The sequence below is a fragment of the Ranitomeya variabilis genome, chromosome 5 (assembly GCF_051348905.1).
Source record: "Ranitomeya variabilis isolate aRanVar5 chromosome 5, aRanVar5.hap1, whole genome shotgun sequence".
Taxonomy (NCBI): Eukaryota; Metazoa; Chordata; class Amphibia; order Anura; family Dendrobatidae; genus Ranitomeya; species Ranitomeya variabilis.
The window spans coordinates 102446897-102468077 of NC_135236.1; the positions used below are offsets into that span (position 1 = coordinate 102446897).

General features: G+C 44.5%; 1 protein-coding gene across 1 annotated transcript in view; it reads left to right on the forward strand.

Moving 5' to 3' along the window:
* Window positions 1-21181, forward strand: part of ANXA4 (annexin A4) — a 118427-nt gene that overhangs the window by 16374 nt on the left and 80872 nt on the right. The gene's annotated exons all lie outside the window — the stretch shown is intronic.

The following is a 21181-nucleotide window of genomic DNA, read 5'->3' on the forward strand; positions in this document are numbered from 1 at the left end:
CTAATGTCAGAAGTTGTGGCCTATCTAAGGAACCAGAATGTGACCATAGTGCCATATCTGGATGACTTTCTGATAATGGCGAGATCAGAGAAACTTCTCAAAATAGACTGCAGCTTCACACTTTCCATCCTACAGGACCTGGGGTGAATTGGAAGAAATCTTGCCTGGTCCCAAATTCCAGAATTAAATTTTTGGGGGTCATATTAGACTCCAATGTCAGAACATCTTTTTTACCAGAAGACGGACAGGAGGCCTTGATCAGGCACATACATCAATTCAGGAGGAGTACCCCCTCCATAAGAGAGGCAATGAGGATTCTGGGCTTTATGACGGCATGCATACCCTGTGTGAAATGGAGCCAATTCCACTCTGCTGGGATTACAGAGAGAGATTTTGAAATCTTGGAACAGGAAACAGAGTTCCCTAGACAAGAAGATGATTGTGTCTCGTCAGTAAAGAGATCCCTAACCTGGTGGACCACATCGAAAAACCGAAAAGAGGGAGTTCCATGAATCCTCGATCTCTGTGTTACGGTTACCACAGACGCAAGTCAGTTCGGATGGGGCGGTCATATAGAAAGGACATATTACCAGGGAGAATGGACTCCTCAGATTGCCGCAAGGTCGTCAAACTTCAGGGAGCTGTATGTGATCTGGAAGGTGTTATACCAGGCCCAGTCACAGGTCAGGGGCAGACACGTAAGGATACTGTCCGACAATGTCACAGCAGTGACATTTCTAAGACACCAAGGAGGTCCGAAACATCCACCGCTGCAACACCTAGCAGACCAGATTTTCAGATGGGCGGATAAATCTGTCAAATCCATCTTGGCAGTTCACCTGGAAGGCGCCAAGAATCAAGTAGCAGACTTCTTGAGCAGAACGTCTGTACATCCCAGAGAATGGGAACTGAACCCAGAAATATTCGGCAGTCTGTGCCAGAAATGGGGGGAACACCTCAGGTGGACCTTTTTGCCACCAGGTCAAATACAAAGACCAGAGCATTTTTCTCTCTCAATCCTCTAGACGGGACTAGTGTAGTAGACGCCTTGTCTCAGTATTGGGGAGAGGGTCTCCTGTACGCATTTCCGCCTCTTCCTCTGATACCAAAGAGACGAGAGAGCAACCGTAATCGTGATAGTTCCTTTTTGGCCAAAAAGGAGCTGGTTCTCTCTACTATCCAGAATGTCAACAGAGAGACCAATCTTATTACCGAACAGGCAGGACCTTCTACTACAGGGGCCGGTGTTCCACAAAGACCCAGACTCTCTTCACCTGTCTGCTTGGATCCTGATTGGCGAACCCTAAGATCCAGAGGCCTGTCAGATGAAGTCATTACTACACTCCAGGCAAGCAGAAAGCCGGTGACTTCAGCAATTTATAACAAAATCTGGAAGCGGTATCGTTCCTTTCTGGGAGAGGTTTCTGTGGATACTTCAAAACCTGACATTCCCCAGAATTCTCGGCTTCCTGCAACTTGGGTTTGAGAAGGGCCTCCGGCCTAGTACTTTAAAAGTACAGATTGCAGCGCTTAGTGTCTTTTTTGATACGTCACTAGCCTCTCATCCTTGGATAGCAAGATTTTTCCAGGGCCACGCAGAGAATGAGACCACTTGTGAGCAAATCAACTCCTCCTTGGGACCTAAACCTGGTCCTTAATACCCTGTGTAAAACCCCGTACTTGTTATCAGAAGATATGGGCATAGCCAATCTCTCCTTTAACCCCTTCACCCCCAAGGGTGGTCTGCACGTTAATGACCAGGCCAATTTTTACAATTCTGACCACTGTCCCTTTATGAGGTTATAACTCTGGAACGCTTCAACGGATCCCGGTGATTCTGACACTGTTTTCTCATGACATATTGTACTTCATGATAGTGGTAAAAATTCTTTGATATTTCCTGCGTTTATTTGTGAAAAAAAAAAAACGGAAAATGGGCGAAAATTTTGAAAATTTCACAATTTTCCAACTTTGAATTTTTATGCAATTAAATCAGTGATATGTCACACAAAATACTTTAATAAGTAACATTTCCCACATGTCTACTTTACATGAGCACAATTTTGGAACCAAAATTTATTTATTTTTGTTAGGGAGTTATAAGGGTTAAAAGTTGACCAGCAATTTCTCATTTTTACAACACCCTTTTTTTTTTTAAGGGACCACATCTCATTTGAAGCCATTTTGAGGGGTCTATATGATAGAAAATACCCAAGTGTGACACCATTCTAAAAACTTCACCCCTCAAGGTGCTCAAAACCACATTCAAGAAGTTTATTAACCCTTCAGGTGTTTCACAGGAAATTTTGGAATGTTTAAATTAAAAATGAACATTTAACTTTTTTTTTTTCACACAAAATTTACTTCAGCTCCAGTTTGTTTTATTTTACCAAGGGTAACAGGAGAAAATGGACCCCAAAAGATGTTGTACAATTTGTCCTGAGTATGCTGATACCCCATATTTGGGGGTAAACCACTGTTTGGGCGCATGGGAGAGCTCGGAAGGGAAGGAGCGCCGTTTGACTTTTCACTGCAAAATTGACAGGAATTGAGATGGGACGCCATGTTGCGTTTGGAGAGCCACTGATGTGCCTAAACATTGAAACCCCCCCACAAGTGACACCATTTTGGAAAGTAGACCCCCTAAGGAACTCATCTAGATGTGTGGTGAGCACTTTAACCCACCAAGTTCTTCACAGAAGTTCATAATGCAGAGCCATGAAAATTAAAAAAAAAAAGAAGAAAAAAAAAAAAAATTCCCCAAAATTTATTTTTTAGCCCCCAGTTTTGTATTTTCCCAAGGGTAACAGGAGAAATTGGACCCCAAAAGTTGTTGTCCAATTTGTCTTGAGTAGGCTGATACCCCACATGTGGGGGGGAACCACCGTTTGGGCGCATGGGAGTGCTCGGAAGGGAAGGAGCGCCATTTGGAATGCCGACTTAGATGGAATGGTCTGCAGGCGTCACATTGAGTTTGCAAAGGCCCTAATGTACCTAAACAGTAGAAACCCCCCACAAGTGACACCATTTTGGAAAGTAGACCCCCTAAGGAACTCATCTAGATGTGTTGTGAGAGCTTTGAACCCCCCAAGTGTTTCACTACAGTTTATAACGCAGAGCCGTGCATATAAAAAAATTTTTTTTATTTTTTTAGCCCCCAGTTTTGTATTTTCCCAAGGGTAACAGGAGAAATTGGAACCCAAAAGTTGTTCTCCAATGTGTTCCGAGTACGCTGATACCCCATATGTTGGGGTAAACCCCTGTTTGGGCGCACGGGAGAGCTTGGAAGGGAAGGAGCACTGTTTTACTTTTTCAACGCAGAATTGGCTGGAATTGAGATCGGACGCCATGTCGCGTTTGGAGAGCCCCTGATGTGCCTAAACAGTGGAAACCCCCCAATTATAACTGAAACCCTAATCCAGACACACCCCTAATCCCAACCCTATTCCCAACCGTAAATGTAATCCAAACCCTAGCCCTAATGGGAAAATGGAAATGGGGGGGGGGGGGGGGTTTGATTTACTTTTATTGCAACTTTTTTAGCGGATTTTTATGATTGGCAGCCGTCATACACTGAAAGACGCTTTTTATTGCAAAAAATATTTTTTGCGTTACCACATTTTGAGAGCTATAATTTTTCCATATTTGAGTCCACAGTCATGTGAGGTCTTGTTTTTTGCGGGACGAGTTGACGTTTTTATTGGTAACATGTTCGGGCACGGTAGATTTTTGGATCGCTTTTTATTCCGATTTTTGTGAGGCAGAATGACCAAAAACCAGCTATTCATGAATTTCTTTTGTGGGAGGTGTTTATACCGTTCCGCGTTTTGTAAAATTGATAAAGCCGTTTTATTCTTCGGGTCAGTACGATTACAGCGATACCTCATTTATATCATTTTTTTTAATGTTTGGCGCTTTTATACGATAAACAATTTTATAGAAAAAATAATTATTTTGGCATCGCTTTATTCTGAGGACTATAACTTTTTTATTTTTTCACTGATGATGCTGTATGGCGGCTCGTTTTTTGCGGGACAAGATGAAGTTTTCAGCGGTACCATGGTTATTTATATCTGTCTTTTTGATCGCGTGTTATTCCACTTTTTGTTTAGCGGTATGAGAATAAAGCGTTGTTTGTTTTTGTTTTGTGTTTTTTTGCCTTTTTTTTTTTTTTTTTTTTTACTGTGTTCACTGAAGGGGTTAACTAGTGATATAGCTTTATAGGTGGGGTCGTTGCAGACGCGGCGATACTAAATATGTGTACTTTTATTGTTTGGCTTACCAGCGCCTGCACGGCACCTGGAAGTAATCCCTGCAGGACCCGGATGCAGCCCCGCGGCCATTTTGTATCTGGGGCCTGCAGGGTTAGGAGGTAAGAGACCCTCGCAGCAACGCGATCACATCGCGTTGCTCCGGGGGTCTCAGGGAAGCCCGCAGGGAGCCCCCTCCCTGCGCGATAATTCCCTGTACCGCCGGCACACCGCGATCATGTTTGATCGCGGTGTGCCGGGGGTTAATGTGCCGAGGGCGGTCCGTGACCGCTCCTGGCACATAGTGCCGGATGTCAGCTGCGATAGGCAGCTGACACTCGGCCGCGCTCCCCCCGTGAGCGCGGCCAATCGTGCTGGATGTACTATTCCGTCCTTGGGAATTAGGGCCGACCCCACATGGACGGAATAGTACGTCCAATGGCAGAAAGGGGTTAAAACTGCCTTTCTGATTGCCATCACGTCAGCTAAGAGATTGGGGAAGATGCACGCTCTTTCCACTCAGGACCCATATCATATAAAAGTGTAAAAAAAAAAAAAAAAAAAAAAAAACACTACATACTCACCTTCTGATGTCTGTCACGTCCTCCGCCGGCGGCTTCCCTGCACTGAATGTGTCAGCGCCGGCCGGCCGTAAAGCAGAGCACAGCGGTGACGTCACTGCTGTGCTCTGCTTTACGGCCGGCCGGCGCTGACACATTCAGTGCATGGAAGCCGCCGGCGGAGGACGTGACAGACATCAGAAGGTGAGTATGTAGTGTTTTTTTTTTTGTTTGTTTTTTTTTACTTTTACAATGGTAACCAGGGTAAATATCGGGTTACTAAGCGCGGCCCTGCGCTTAGTAACCTGATATTTACCCTGGTTACAAGTGAACACATCGCTGGATCGGTGTCACACACACCAATCCAGCGATGACAGCGGATGATCAGTGACGAAATAAAGTTCTTGACCTCTAGCTCCGACCAGCGATATCACAGCGGGATCCAGATCGCTGCTGCGTGTCAAAAACGAGATCGCTATCCAGGACGCTGCAACGTCACGGATCCACGTCGTTTTCGCTGCAAAGTCGCTTAGTGTGAAGGTACCTTTAACCCAGCCTTCCTTCCCAAAGTAGTGTCCTCAACAAATATAAATCAGGAGATAATCCTTCCCTCATTCTGCCAACACCCTAGAAACAAAGGAAGGGGTCTACCATAACCTTGACGTTAGGGAGACTGTTCTAAAATACCTGGGGGCGACGGAAGGTTGGAGGCAAGACGCTAACTTGTTCATACAGTACGGGGTCCAAATTGAGGTTGCAAGGCAGCAAAATCAACCATTGCTAGGTGAATCAAAACCATGATAAACCTAGCGTATACAGACCAAGGGGAAGATCCCCCGGATATTCTTAAAGCCCATTCAACCCGAGCTATCTCTATATCATGGGCAGAGAAAGGGGGTGCCTCAGCTGAGAAAATTTGTAGGGCGGCGACTTGAACCAGTCTTTCTACCTTTGCTAGACACTATAAATTAGATGTCTCATCAGATCAGTTAGCTTTTGGTAGAAAAGTATTACATGCAGTAGTCCCACCCTAGTTTAACATCCTTTGGTATTTCTCCAATGGTGCTGTCAGGATGGTGAACTGGAAAACGGTAATTAGTCTTACCGGTAATTGTATTTCCAGGAATCCATCCTGACAGCACTACTAGTTCCCTCCCACTGCAAGTTTATACTATTGACTAATGTGATGTAACATTGGTATATGACTGTTAATAAACTCTTTTGCATCCATCCAGATGTGGTACTTAGAAAATCACTGGTGGGTGGAGTGGTGAGGGTCCTTTTAACCGCTTGTTGTTCCTGTCCCACTGAGGGTAAGAAGGACGTCCTCTAATGGTGCTGTCAGGATGGATTCCTGGAAATACAATTACCGGTAAGACTAATTACCATTTTTTTATTGCAAAAAAATAGTTTTTGCATCACCACATTTTGAGTGGTATAATTTTTCCATATTTTGGCCCACAGAGTCATGTGAGGTCTTGTTTTTTGCGGTATGAGTTGATGTTTTTATTGGTACCATTTTCGGGCACATGACATTTTTTTTGATCGCTGTTTATTATGATTTGTGGGATGCAGAATGAACAGAAACCATTTCATTTGGGTGGGGCGTTTATACCGTTCCCTGTGTGGTAAAATTGATGAATCAGTTTTAGGCCGGCGTCACACTGGCGAGTTTTACGGATGTATGAGCACAGAAAATACACCCGTAAAATACGCATAACACACGGCCCAATGATTCTCTATGTCCCAGCTCCTATCAGCCGTATTTTACTGATCCTTATTATACGGTGTTCTACGGCCGTACAAAATCGCAGCATGCTGCTTTTGTCACCGTAATGCGCAAAAAAATCGCCAATGAAAGTCTATGGGGGCGAGAAAAATACGGATTACACACGGACCAGCAGTGTGACTTGCGAGAAATACGCAGCGGTGTTCTATAGAAAAGCCGGTAATTCAATTGCCTGCTTTTCATTTCGCCTTCACAAACCCGACATATGAGACATGGTTTACATACAGTAAACCATCTCATATCCCTTTTTTTTTTTTTTTTTTGCATATTCCACACTACTAATGTTAGTAGTGTGTATGTGCAAAATGTGGGCGCAGTAGCTTGTAAAATAAAGGGTTAAATTGCGTAAAAAATTGGGGCAGATATTAATAGCCTAGAGAGGGTCCATGGTTATTGCGCCCCCCCCCCCCCCCCCCCTGGCTACAAACATCTGCCCCCAGCCACCCCAGAAAAGGCACATCTGGAAAATGCTCCTATTCTGGCACTTGGCCTCTCTCTTCCCATTCCCGTGTAGCAGTGGGATATGGGGTAATGAAGGGTTAATGTCACCTTGCTATTATTAGGTGACATTAAGCCAGATTAATAATGGAGAGGCGTCAATTATGACACCTATCCATTATTAATCCAATAGTTTGAAATGGTTAATAAAACACACACACATTTTTAAAAAGTATTTTAATGAAATAAAGACACAGGGTGTTGTAATATTTTATTATACTGGTAATCCACCTGAAGACCCTCGTTCTGTAACAAAGGAAACATAAAAAAACAACAATATCTCATACCTTCCGTCGCTCAGGTAAAGTCCCACAAAGTAAATCCATCTGAAAAGGTTAAATCATTTTACAGCTAGGAGCTGTGCTAAAGCAGTGCTCGTGGCTGTAAATCCCCCGGGGAATGAATGGAGTGCAGGGGAATGACCTGTAGTTACCTTGAGTTGCGGTGAGGCGCCCTCTGCTGGATGTCCTCATATGAACTCGAGCGTGGGAACTTTTACCAGGAATTTTTGATCGCGTGTTATTACACTTTTTGTTCGGCGGTATGATGATAAAGCATTGTTTGTTTTTTTTTGTTTTTTTAAACGGTGTTCACTGAAGGGGTTAACTAGTGGGACAGTTTTATAGGCCGGGTCGTTACGGACGCGTCAATACTAAATGTGTACTTTTATAATTTTTTTTTTTTTTTTTTTTTTTTTCTTCACATAAAGAAATATATTTATTGGAACGATTTTAGGGTGTTTTTTTTTTTTTTTGTTTTTAAACTTTTTTTTTTTTAGTACACATAGTGGAATGTATTGGACAATAAAACCTAAAAATTATCAATGTAAATCACAACTAATATCCCACAGAAGTCTGGAGTTGGAATGATGCTTAAAATCAAGGTGGAAAATTAAGTTACAGGCTGATCCAACTTGAGTGCAAGCCAGTCCATAGCTTCAATGCCTTCATCTTGTGGGAACTGCTGACACACTCCAGCCACAGGAGGTCTGTCCTGCATTAGGAGGAACCCAGGGCCAACCGCACCAGCGTATGTTATCACAAGGGGTCTGAGGTAGAGTTGAGTGACTTTTATTTTTATAGGGTCGGGTTTCACGAAACCCGACTTTCTCAAAAGTCGGGTCGAGTGAAATCAGCCGATCCTATAAAAAAGTCGGGGTCGGCCGAAACACGAAACCCAATGCAGTGCAATGGGATACTATGGTTCCCAGGGTCTGAAGGAGAGAAAACTCTCCTTCAGGCCCTGGGATCCATATTTAAGTGTAAAATAAAGAATTAAAATAAAAAAAATATTGATATACTCACCTCTCCGACGCAGCCTGGACATCGCCGCTGGTAACCGGCATCTTCCGTTCCTAAGAATGGCGCTTGAAAGACCTTTCGATGACGTCACGGCTTGTGATTGGTCGCGGCCGCTCACGTGACCGCTCAGCGACCAATCACAAGCCTAGACGTAATTCTCAGGTCCTAAATTCCTCATTCTAGGAATTTAGGACATGAGAATTACGTCACGGCTTGTGATTGGTCGCTGAGCGGTCACGTGAGCGGCCGCGACCAATCACAAGCCGTGACGTCATCGAAAGGTCCTTCACGCGCTCATTCTTAAGAAGGAAGGCTGCCGGAAAGAAGCCGAGGGTGAGTATATTCCTATTAGGCCGGGATCACACACAGCGAGATACGGCCGAGTCTCGCAGGTTAAAACCAAGCTTTGGCACCGGCACTCCGGAGCGGAGCGTGCGGCTCCATGTATTGCTATGCGGCCGCATGCTCCGTTCCGGAGTGCCGGTGCCGGAGCTTGGTTTTAACCTGCGAGACTCGGCCGTATCTCGCTGTGTGTGATCCCGGCCTTAGGTATATACTCACCCTCGGACGCGCCCTGCTTCTTAACCCCTTCATGACCCAGCCTATTTTGGCCTTAATGACCTTGCCGTTTTTTGCAATTCTGACCAGTGTCCCTTTATGAGGTAACAAAGGAACGCTTCAACGGATCCTAGCGATTCTGAGATTGTTTTTTCATGACATATTTGGCTTCATGTTGGTAAATTTAGGTCGATAATTTCTGCGTTTATTTGTGAAAAAAACGGAAATTTGGCAAAAATTTAGAATTTTTTTTTTTTTATTCTGTTAAACCAGAGAGTTATGTGACACAAAATAGTTAATAAATAACATTTCCCACATGTCTACTTTACATCAGCACAATTTTGGAAACAAATTTTTTTTTTTTGCTAGGAAGTTATAAGGGTTAAAATTTGACCAGTGATTTCTCATTTTTACAACAAACAAAATTTACAAAACCATTTTTTTTAGGGACCACCTCACATTTGAAGTCAGTTTGAGGGTTCTATATGGCTGAAAATACCCAAAAGTGACACCATTCTAAAAACTTCACCCCTCAAGGTGCTCAAAACCACATTCAAGAAGTTTATTAACCCTTCAGGTGTTTCACAGCAGCAGAAGCAACATGGAAGTAAAAAATGAACATTTAACTTTTTAGTCACAAAAATGATCTTTTAGCGAAAATGTTTTGATTTTCCCAAGGGTAAAAGGAGAAACTGGACCACGAACGTTGTTGTCCAATTTGTCCTGAGTACGCTGATACCTCATATGTGGGGGTAAACCACTGTTTGGGCGCACGGCAGGGCTCGGAAGGGAAGGCGCGCCATTTGACTTTTTCAATGAAAAATTGGCTCCAATCTTTAGCGGACACCATGTCGCGTTTGGAGAGCCCCCGTGTGCCTAAACATTGGAGCTCCCCACAAGTGACCCCATTTTGGAAACTAGACCCCCCAAGGAACTTATCTAGAAGCATAGTGAGCACTTTAAACCCCCAGGTGCTTCACAAATTGATCCGTAAAAATGAAAAAGTACTTTTTTTTTCACACAAAATTTCTTTTAGCCTTAATTTTTTCATTTTCACATGGGCAACAGGATAAAATGGATCCTAAAATTTGTTGGGCAATTTCTCCTGAGTACGCCGATACCTCATATGTGGGGGTAAACCACTGTTTGGGTGCACGGCAAGGCTCGGAAGGGGAGGCGTGCCATTTGACTTTTTGAATGGAAAATTAGCTCCAATCTTTAGCGGACACCATGTCGCGTTTGGAGAGCCCCTGTGTGCCTAAACAGTAGAAACACCCCACAAGTGACCCCATTTTGGAAACTAGACCCCCGAAGGAACTTATCTAGATGTGTGGTGAGCACTTTCAACCCCCGAGTGCTTCACAGAAGTTTATAACGCAGAGCCGTGAAAATAAAAAATAATTGTTCTTTCCTCAAAAATTATGTCTTAGCAAGTAATTTTTTATTTTTGCAAGGGTAACAGGAGAAATTGGACCCCAACAGTTTTTGCCCAGTTTTTCCTGAGTACGCTGGTACCCCAAATGTGGGGGTAAACCACTGTTTGGGCGCATGTCGGGGCTTGGAAGGGAGGGAGCACCATTTGACTTTTTGAACGCAAGATTGGCTGGAATCAATGGTGGCGCCATGTTGCGTTTGGAGACCCCTGATGTGCCTAAACAGTGGAAACCCCTCAATTCTAACTTCAACACTAACCCCAACACACCCCTAATCCCAACTGTAGCCATAACCCTAACCACAACCCTAACCCCAACACACCCGAAACCCTAATTCCAACCCTAATCCCAACCCTAACCACAACTGTAACCCCAACACACCCCTAACCCTATCCATAACCCTAACCACAAGCCTAATCTTAACCCTATTTCCAACCCTAGCCCTAATTCCAACCCTAAGGCTATGTGCCCACGTTGCGGATTCGTGTGAGATTTTTCCGCACGATTTTTGAAAAATCTGCAGGTAAAAGGCACTGCGTTTTACCTGCGGATTTACAGCAGATTTCCAGTGTTTTTTTGTGCGGATTTCACCTGCGGATTCCTATTGAGGAACAGGTGTAAAACGCTGCGGAATCCGCACAAAGAATTGACATGCTGCGGAAAATACAACGCAGCGTTTCTGCACGGAATTTTCCGCACCATGGGCACAGCGGATTTGGTTTTCCATAGGTGTACATGGTACTGTAAACCTGATGGAAAACTGCTACGAATTCGCAGCTGCCAATCCGCTGCGGATCCGCGGCCAATCCGCTGCGGATCCGCGGCCAAATCCGCACTGTGTGCACATGCCATAACCCTACCCCTAACCCTAACCCTACCCCTAGTTCTAACCCGAGTTCTAACCCTAACCCTAGTGGAAAAAGAAAAAAAAATATTTTCTTTATTTTATTATTGTCCCTACCTATGGGGGTGATAAAGGGGGGGGGTTTATTTATTATTTTTTTTATTTTGATGGCTGTGATAGAACCTACCACAGCGATCAAAATGTACTTGTAATGAATCTGCCGGCAGATTCGGCGGGCGCACTGAGCATGCGCCCGCCATTTTGGAAGACGGCGGCGCCCATGGAGAAGACGGACCGACACCGGGAGCCTCGGTAAGTATAAGGGGGGGGGGGAGATCGGGGCACGGGGGGGGCGTCGGAGCACGGGGGAGTGACATAGGAGGACGGGGGAGCGGAGCACAGGACGGAGGGGACTACGGGACAGATCGGTGGCTTGGGGGGGCGATCGGTGGGGTGGGGGTCACTTCAGTATTTCCAGCCATGGCCGATGATATTGCAGCATCGGCCATGGCTGGATTGTAATATTTCACCAGTTTTTTTAGGTGAAATATTACAAATCGCTCTGATTGGCAGTTTCACTTTCAACAGCCAATCAGAGCGATCGTAGCCACGGGGGGGGGTGAAGCCACCCCCCCTGGGCTGAAGTACCACTCCCCCTGTCCCTGCAGATCGGGTAAAATAGGAGTTAACCCTTTCACCCGATCTGCAGGGACGCGATCATTCCATGACGCCACATAGGCGTTATGGGTCGGATTGGCACCGACTTTCATGAAGCCTACGTGGCGTCAAAGGTCGGGAAGGGGTTAAGAATGAGCGCGTTCAGGGCCTTAGATGACGTCACGGCTTGTGATTGGTCGCGGCGGCCCACGTGACCGCTCAGCGACCAATCACAAGCCGTGACGTAATTCTCATGTCCTAAATTCCTAGAATGAGGAATTTAGGACCTGAGAATTACGTCACGGCTTGTGATTGGTCGCTGAGCAGTCACGTGGGCCGCCGCGACCAATCACAAGCCGTGATGTCATCGAAAGGTCTTTCAAGCGCCATTCTTAGGAACGGAAGATGCCGGTTACCAGCGGCGATGTCCAGGCTGCGTCGGAGAGGTGAGTATATCAATATTTTTTATTTTAATTCTTTATTTTACACTTAAATGTGGATTCCGATATCGCAAACATATCGGAACTCGGTATCGGAATTCCGATACCAGATTCAGAAGATCGCCGACCTCATGGCCGATCCCACACAGGTGCCAAGTCGGCGACTTCTGAAAATGGCCGACCCGTTTCGCTCAACCCTAGTCTGAGGATCTCGTCTCGGTACCTAATGGCAGTCAGGCTACCTCTGGCGCACACATGGAGGGCTGTGCAGCCCTCCAAAATGCCACCCACACCATTTCTGACCCACTGCCAAACCAGTCATGCTGAAGGATGTTGCAGGCAGCAGATCGCTCTTCATGGTGTCTCCAGACTCTGTCACATGTGCTCAGTGTAATCCTGCTTTCATCTGTGAAAAGCACACGGCGCCAGTGGCGAATTTTCCAATCCTGGAGTTCTGTGGCAGATGCGAAGCGTCCTGCACTGTGTTGGGCTGTGAGCACAACCCCCATCTGTGGATGTTGGGCACTCAGACCATCCTTATGGAGTCGGTTTCTAACCGTTTGTGCAGACACATGCACATTTGTGGCCTGCTGGAGGTCATTTTGCAGGGCTCTGGCAGTGCTCCTCCTGTTACTCCTTGCACAAAAGCTGAGGTAGCGGTCCTGCTGCTGGGTTGTTGCCCTCCTACGGCCCCCTCCACGTGTACTGGCCTGTCTCCTGGTAGCGCCTCTGGACACTACGCTGACAGACACAGCAAACCTTCTTGCCACAGCTCGCATTAATGTGCCATCCTGGATGAGCTGCACTACCTGAGTGACTTGTGTGGGTTGTAGAGTCTGTCTCATGCAACCACGTGTGAAAGCACAACCAACATTGAAAAGTGACAAAAACATCAATAAGCATTGGTACTGAGATGTGGTTCCCACCTGCAGAACCACTCCTTTTGAGTGTGTCTTGATAATTGCCGATAATTTCCATCTGTTGTCTATTCCACTTGCACAACAGCATGTGAAATTGATCGTCAATCAGTGTTGCTTCCTAAGTGGACAGTTTGATTTCACAGACGTTTGAGTTACTTGGAGTTATATTCTGTTGTTTAAGTGTTCCCTTTATTTTTTTGAGCTGTGTGTGTGTGTATGTGTATATATATATATATATATATATATATATATATATATATATATATATATATATATATATATATATATAAATTTTACAGACCAAAAGTTTGGATACACCTTCTTCTCATTTAAAGATTTTTCTGTATTTTCGTGACTATGAAAGTTGTGCATTCACACCGAAGGCATCAAAGCTATGAATTACCACATGTGGAATTATATGCTTAATTTCAGTTGTTTCACACTTTTTTGTTATGTCTTATATTCCAGGTTCTTCAAAGTAGCCACCTTTTGCTTTGATGACTACTTTGCACACTCTTGGCATTCTCTTGCTGAGCTTCAAGAGGTAGTCACCGGAAATGGTCTTCCAACAATCTTGAAGGAGTTCCCAGAGATGCTTAGCACTTGTTGGCCCTTTTGCCTTCACTCTGCGGTCCAGCTCACCCCAAACCATCTCGACTGGGTTCATGTCTGGTGACTGTGGAGGCCAGGTCATCTGGCGTAGCACCCCCATCACTCTCCTTCTTGGTCAAATAGCCCTTACACAGCCTGGAGGTGTGTTTGGGGTCATTGTCCTGTTGAAAAATAAATGATGGTCCAACTAAACGCAGCATGCAGCTGTAAGATGCTGTGGTAGCCATGCTGGTTCAGTATGCCTTCAATTTTGAATAAATCCCCAAGGCTAAATGCACATTTTGCAGAATTGCCGCGGAAATTTCCGCGGCAATTCTGCAGCTCCTGCCGCGGGTATATCGCATGTGGAATTGGCATGCATATTCCCGCAGAAAACTAGCGTTTTGCAAGCATACTTAGCTTGCAGAATGCTAGCGTTTTCCAAGCGATCTGTAGCATCGCTTGGAAAACTGATTGACAGGTTAGTCACACTTGTCAAACATAGTGTTTGACAAGTGTGACCAACTTTTTACTATTGATGCTGCCTATGCAGCATCAATAGTAAAAGATAGAATGTTAAAAATAATAAAAAAAATGGTTATACTCACCTTCCGCAAACAGCCGATCTCCTCAGCGGCTTCCGTTCCTATAGATGGTGTGTGTGCAGGACCTTCGATGACGTCACGTGACCGCAACCTCATCGCGGTCATGTGACCGCGACGTCATCGCAGGTCCTTCACACACACCATCTACACCATCAGAGGGTGAGTATATCACGATTTTTTATTGTAATTCTTTTTTTTTTTTTTTTAAACAAATATATGGTGCCCAGTCCGTGGAGGACTCCTCCACCACCTCTCCTCCACCCTGGGTACCAACCGCACATGATCTGCTTACTTCCCGCATGGTGGGCATAGCCCCATGCGGTAAGTAAGCAGATCAATGCATTCCTATGTGTGCGGAATCCCCGCGATTCCGCAAATTTAATGAACATGCTGCGTTTTTTTCTGGAATGCGATTTCGCTCAGGAAAAAAATGCAGCATGTGCACAAAAAATGCGGATTGCATTCTATTAAATAGGATGCTTACTGTGAGCATTTTTTTTTGCGTTTTTATAGCGAAAAACCGCGAAAAATCTGCTACGTGTGCACATAGCCCAACAGTGTCACCAGCAAAGCACCCCCACACCATCACACCTCCTCCTCCATGCTTCACGGTGGGAACCAGGCATGTAGAGTCCATCCGTTCACCTTTTCTGTGTTGCACAAAGACACGATGGTTGGAATCAAAGATCTCAAATTTGGACTCATCAGATCAAAGCACAGATTTCCTCTGGTCTAATGTCCATTCCTTGTGTTCTTTAGCCCAAACAAGCCTCTTCTGCTTGTTACCTGTCCTTGGCAGTGGTTTCCTAGCAGCTATTTTACCATGAAGGTATATATGTATGTATGTGTATGTATATATATATATATATATATATATATATATATATATATAATATGTGCATGTCATACGGATGTTGCATTTAAAAATTTAGGAATGACATGGCACTCGTCCGCTTTTTTTTTTTTTCTCGCATATGGGTATGAGCCCTAATATATATATATATATATATATTATAGTTTATTGCGGTCTCCTAGGCAAGAAGCGCATTGCGCACTCTGCTCCTGAAGTTGGCCAGTTTATTGCTTATGGCCAGCTTCAGTGCCCCAGTGCTCCTCCAAGGCTGCAGAGGCAAAACTGCCACTGCTTGCAGCATCAGAGGCCACATAGCTTGGTCCAGCTGCGCAACCATGCTATCGACCTCAATTGTCAATCTTTAGGAGCACTTCGTGGCCCTACAAGCTGGGAGGAGGGGTGTGATGCGCTCATTTTGTCACCCCATGCCTCCTGCCTATGATTGGGTAAGATCATACGGGGGAAAAATTACACATCCTCTGGGTCAAATCAGAAATTGCCTCTTGGTTGAAGTGGAAATTAGAATCTAAACTTAGCAAGCTAACATCTCTGCAACAAAGATGAAAAAAATACTTTTTATTCAGCTCTGCATTTACTATCCACCAATGTGGACATTCTAGCTTGCTGAAAGTGGGGAAGGATCCCTGTAAATGGGAAAATTATTTCAAGTAAACATTCAACTATGTCCAGAGAACTAGAACTACCACTCTCCAGTAATTCTCAGTTGATTTTCCAGTTCTACTGGAGTATGATGTTTGGTCACATTAATGTGTTTATCTCACTTTAGGAATCTGAACTCTTACAGACTAAATGCTTCATGTCTTCAGAGAAACTAGATATACACCATGAGTGTTTTACCAATTGAACATATTTTCCGTTTTGATAAAAAAAAAAAAAAAAAAACTGCAACAACCACATGGCCAGTAACTATAAAATTTACACACTTCAGGGGCTTTTGTTTTATTTTTTTCCACAGCCACACGAGCGGTTAGGGTTCACTGTTACATGTGACCCTACCATGTTCTGAAATTAATGTCAAAAGACTGGAGGTTAAAAAGAAGAAAAATATAATGCAAACAAACCCACTACTATGTTTTCTAGCCTGGGATTACGTTATGACTCAATCTGGGGCTTCTTTATGGAACTTTTTACTCCTTTTGACCTCTTTTTCAACACAGTCTTTTTAGCTGTCTTAGGGTATGTTTCCACGCTCAGGATGGCCGGCGGAATCGCCGCAGCGGCAAAGCCGCTCGGCGCTAAGCCCCGCCCCCTTTCTGGGACGCGATCATGCCGGATGTGTTAACTCTTCACATCCGGGATGATCGCTCTCTCCCATAGGGCCCTGTGATATGCCTTGCGGGGACGCTGCGTCCCCGCAAGGTGTACGGACATGCTGCGATCTGAAAAGACGCGCAGCATGTCCGGAGTCGCAGGGAAGACTGATGCGGGTTTCCACGCATAGTGGACATGGGATTTCATAAAATCCCCTCCACTATGATGGAACATCTGGACGCTGCGTGTTTGACGCTGCAGCTCTGCGCAGCGTAAAACAAGCAGCGTTTCCTGACCGTGGAAACATACCCTAAAGGTCGACCTTTCATGACTGATTCCTCATCCTTTGGGGGGATTGACTTGGGAGTCAAGCGAGAATACAGTTGTCATCTGAAACTGGCTTTAACTATGCAATATCAGTAGTTTGTTTGTTTGTTTTTTGTTTTTTTTCAGTTATGTTTGGGTATCTCTCAAATGTATTAATTGACCAGTTTAGCTCTGCAAAGTTCCAGTTAATAAATGTGGGCCCTAAATGATAAATTCTCTGCTTTTAACAGAGTGCATTAATTGGGTTTTCTAAACCTCTTTAAATATCATATTGGATCTCTTGCATTTTCGGCACATTTGGCCTCGGGATGATATTAATTATCTGTCTCTTCATGCAATGTCTGTACCCCTGCCATAAGGGTGGAGAATTTGTGGTTATTCAGTCTAGCATTGGTTAGCGATCTCTCATCTGTCATGCTGCCAATGATACATTCTGCTACCTGTGGGAGAGCTTGCTATTTGAAAGAGTAATAAGAGTGTAACGTTCCAAATGTCTTGAGAGATAGATATACAGCGTATATATGTGTGTGTATGTGTGTATATATATATATATATATATATATATATATATATATATATATATATATATATATATATATATATATATATATATATATTTTATTTATTTTATTTTTTTCAAAAAAATAAATGGAACACTTAACCCCTTCATGCCGCGGCCCTTTTTCATTTTTGTGTTTTCGTTTTTCGCTCCCCTCCTTCCCAGAGCCATAACTTTTTTTATTTTTCCGTCAATATGGCCATGTGAGGGCTTATTTTTTGCGGGACGAGTTGTACTTTTGAACGACATCATTGGTTTTAGCATGTCTTGTACTAGAAAACGGGAAAAAAATTCCAAGTGCGGTGAAATTGCAAAAAAAGTGCAATCCCACACTTGTTTTTTGTTTGGCTTTTTTGCTAGTTTCACTAAATGCTAAAACTATCCTGCCATTATGATTCTCTAGGTCATTACGACCTACGACATTCATAGCCACCTAACATGACTAGGTTATTTTTTATCCAAGTGGTGAAAAAAAATTCCAAACTTTGCTTAAAAAAAAAAAAAAAAAGTGCCATTTTCCGATACCCGTAAGCGTCTCCAATTTTCGTGATCTGGGGTCGGGTGAGGGCTTATTTTTTGCGTGCCGAGCTGATGTTTTTAATGATACCATTTCGGCGCAGATGCGTTCTTTTGATAGCCCGTTATTGCATTAACGCAATGTCGCGGCGACCAAAAAAAGTAATTCTGGCGTTTTGGATTTTTTTCTCGTTACGCTGTTTAGCGATCAGGTTAATGCTTTTTTTTAATTGATAGATCGGGCGATTCTGAACGCGGCAATACCAAATGTGTAGTTTTATTTTTTTATTTTATTTAGGATGGGGCGAAAGGGGGGTGATTTAAACTTTTATATTTTTAATATTTTTTTCACATTTTTAAACTTTTTTTTTTTTTTTCACTTTTGCCATGCTTCAATAGCCTCCATGGCTAGAAGCAGGCACAGCCCGATCGGCTCTGCTATGTAGCAGCGATCATAAGATCGCTGCTATACAGCAGAAATGCAGGTGTGCTGTGAGCGCTGACCACAGGGGGGCGCTCACAGCAGGCCGGCATCAGTAACCATAGAGGTCTCAAGCAGGGCCGGCTCCAGGTTTTTGAGGGCCCCGGGCGAAAGAGTCTCAGTGGGCCCCCCCCCCTTTAAAATATATCACGATTCATGATGCCCAGATACAGCGGAGAAATATAGGTATAGTACAATGCCAGATTTCACTTCTTACATGAGTGATAGCTATTGTAAATTCTGCAGTGTATATATACAGGGGAGAGGTACTGTGCAGTGTATATATACAGGAGGAGTGGTACTGTGCAGTGTATATATACAGGAGGAGTGGTACTGTGCAGTGTATATATACAGGGGAGAGGTACTGTGCAGTGTATATATACAGGAGGAGCGGTACTGTGCAGTGTATATATACAGGGGAGAGGTACTGTACAGTGTATATATACAGGAGGAGTGGTACTGTGCAGTGTATATATACAGGGGAGAGGTACTGTGCAGTGTATATATACAGGAGGAGCGGTACTGTGCAGTGTATATATACAGGAGGAGAGGTACTGTGCGGTGTATATATAGAGGGGAGTGGTACTGTGCAGTGTATATATACAGGAGGAGTGGTACTGTGCAGTGTATATATACAGGAGGAGTGGTACTGTGCAGTGTATATATACAGGAGGAGTGGTACTGTGCAGTGTATATATACAGGAGGAGTGGTACTGTGCAGTGTCTATATACAGGACAGGAGGAGTGGTACTGTGCGGTGTATATATACAGGAGGAGTGGTACTGTGCAGTGTATATATACAGGGGAGTGGTACTGTGCAGTGTATATATACAGGGGAGAGGTACTGTGCAGTGTATATATACAGGAGGAGTGGTACTGTGCAGTGTATATATACAGGGGAGAGGTACTGTGCAGTGTATATATACAGGAGGAGTGGTACTGTGCAGTGTATATATACAGGAGGAGTGGTACTGTGCGGTGTATATATACAGGAGGAGTGGTACTGTGCAGTGTCTATATACAGGACAGGAGGAGTGGTACTGTGCAGTGTATATATACAGGAGGAGAGGTACTGTGCGGTGTATATATAGAGGGGAGTGGTACTGTGCAGTGTATATATACAGGAGGAGTGGTACTGTGCAGTGTATATATACAGGAGGAGTGGTACTGTGCGGTGTATATATACAGGAGGAGTGGTACTGTGCAGTGTCTATATACAGGACAGGAGGAGTGGTACTGTGCGGTGTATATATACAGGAGGAGTGGTACTGTGCAGTGTATATATACAGGGGAGTGGTACTGTGCAGTGTATATATACAGGGGAGAGGTACTGTGCAGTGTATATATACAGGAGGAGTGGTACTGTGCAGTGTATATATACAGGGGAGAGGTACTGTGCAGTGTATATATACAGGAGGAGTGGTACTGTGCAGTGTATATATACAGGAGGAGTGGTACTGTGCGGTGTATATATACAGGAGGAGTGGTACTGTGCAGTGTCTATATACAGGACAGGAGGAGTGGTACTGTGCGGTGTATATATACAGGAGGAGTGGTACTGTGCAGTGTATATATACAGGGGAGTGGTACTGTGCAGTGTATATATACAGGAGGAGTGGTGCTATGCAGTGTATATATACAGGAGGAGTGGTACTGTGCAGTGTATATATACAGGAGGAGTGGTACTGTACAGTGTATATATACAGGAGGAGAGGTACTGTGCAGTGTATATATACAGGACAGGAGGAGTGGTACTGTGCAGTGTATATATACAGGACAGGAGATATGGTAATGTGCAGTGTATATATATACAGGACAGGAGGAGTGGTACTGTGCAGTGTATATATACAGGGGAGTGGTACTGTGCAGTGTATATATACAGGAGGAGTGGTGCTATGCAGTGTATATATACAGGAGGAGTGGTACTGTGCAGTGTATATATACAGGAGGAGTGGTACTGTACAGTGTATATATACAGGAGGAGAGGTACTGTGCAGTGTATATATACAGGACAGGAGGAGTGGTACTGTGCAGTGTATATATACAGGACAGGAGGAGTGGTACTGTGCAGTGTATATATACAGGACAGGAGGAGTGGTACTGTGCAGTGTATATATACAGGAGGAGTGGTAATGTGCAGTGTATATATACAGGACAGGAGTGGTACTGTACAGTGTATATATACAGGGGAGTGGTACTGTGCAGTGTATATACTTCAACAGCCGCCCAGCCCAGGCCCCCAGCACCTGTCCTGTATATATATTATATACACTGTATCTATACAGGCTGTGCTGGGGGCCTGGGCTGGGCGGCTGCTGTAGTATATATATATCAGCTGCAGCCGCCCAGCCCATGGCCGCCCCAGGTCACCCAGTCCCAGACTGTCAGAACATACAGCGATATAGCATTGCACTCACTCAGGTGCTGGTAGGAGCTCGGTCTCCTTGATAAGTTCAGGAGTGCACACAGTCAGGAGAGTAGAGCAGGAGAACTCTCCGCCCACAATGTCATGCTGGCTGTGTCCTTAATTAACCCCTATGTGTGCCTGGCCCTGCACTGACAGTGAGAAGATGCTTGTGCCAGCGCAAATTGAAAGGGTAGAAAGGGTTAAAGCAGCCAGATGGCTCTATGACTGTGTGAGTGGGCCCCCCTGTCTCGTCAGGGCCCCGGCAATTGCCCGGCTAGGCCGGGTGTTGACGCCGGCCCTGGTCTCAAGGACCTCTATGG